Source organism: Homalodisca vitripennis, chromosome 8 (assembly GCF_021130785.1).
Source record: "Homalodisca vitripennis isolate AUS2020 chromosome 8, UT_GWSS_2.1, whole genome shotgun sequence".
NCBI classification, from domain to species: domain Eukaryota; kingdom Metazoa; phylum Arthropoda; class Insecta; order Hemiptera; family Cicadellidae; genus Homalodisca; species Homalodisca vitripennis.
This window is the reverse complement of record NC_060214.1, coordinates 40,345,001-40,345,833: the sequence shown is the minus strand read 5'-3', so window position 1 is coordinate 40,345,833 and position 833 is coordinate 40,345,001.

Genomic DNA, 833 nt, shown 5'->3' with positions numbered 1-833 from the left:
CCGATGAACACCTGCAACCCTCATAAATTATGATTAATGTCTCCAGTGGTGACGAAACAAGACCATAAACTACTACTCTACATGGTCTCCTTTGTCCCGAGGCACGTCCCGTCGGCCATCTTGGGCCTTGGCTGGATTTGGCCTTGAAACATTCACACCGTCTTGATGAAATCTGTGAATATCGATATTATATACCCCCTTTTGTACAGTATAGGGCAAGTTCTGTGTTTCTTTCTTAAATTTTACTAGGGATATATCTACCATTTAAAAATAAATTCAAGTAATTTTAAAATAAATTGCTAAATGTGTTGATAAAGGCTATTCTTGAAAACGGCTGGACTAATTCGTCTATTGTTTGTATAAATGTTTCTTGAAGCCGAGGAAGAGTATTATAAAGATAAAGAATGATTAGAAAAGTGTCCCAAAATATTTAAGAATTTGGGAAAATAATTCAAACATTTACGACACGTAATACATTAAAATCTACAATATAATATAGTTGGTTATAATATACACATCCTATGTATATAATAAACCTGAACTGTAATAACATTAAACTGATATCTTACATTAATCTTGTACTATTGAAATCACATTTGAAAATTTTGTTTCATCATTGTGCTTACTGAACTGCTGATGAATTTATATCCTATATATCTTATATATATATATATATATATATATATATATATATATATATATATATATATATAAACCCGTAGACTAACTAACTGTTCTACTTTTAAAAATTTAGGCTACCTGGCCATGCATCAGTTTTTCTACCTGCACTCATTCTTCATTCTGATCAGAGATGCTTCCGCTAAATTCGCACA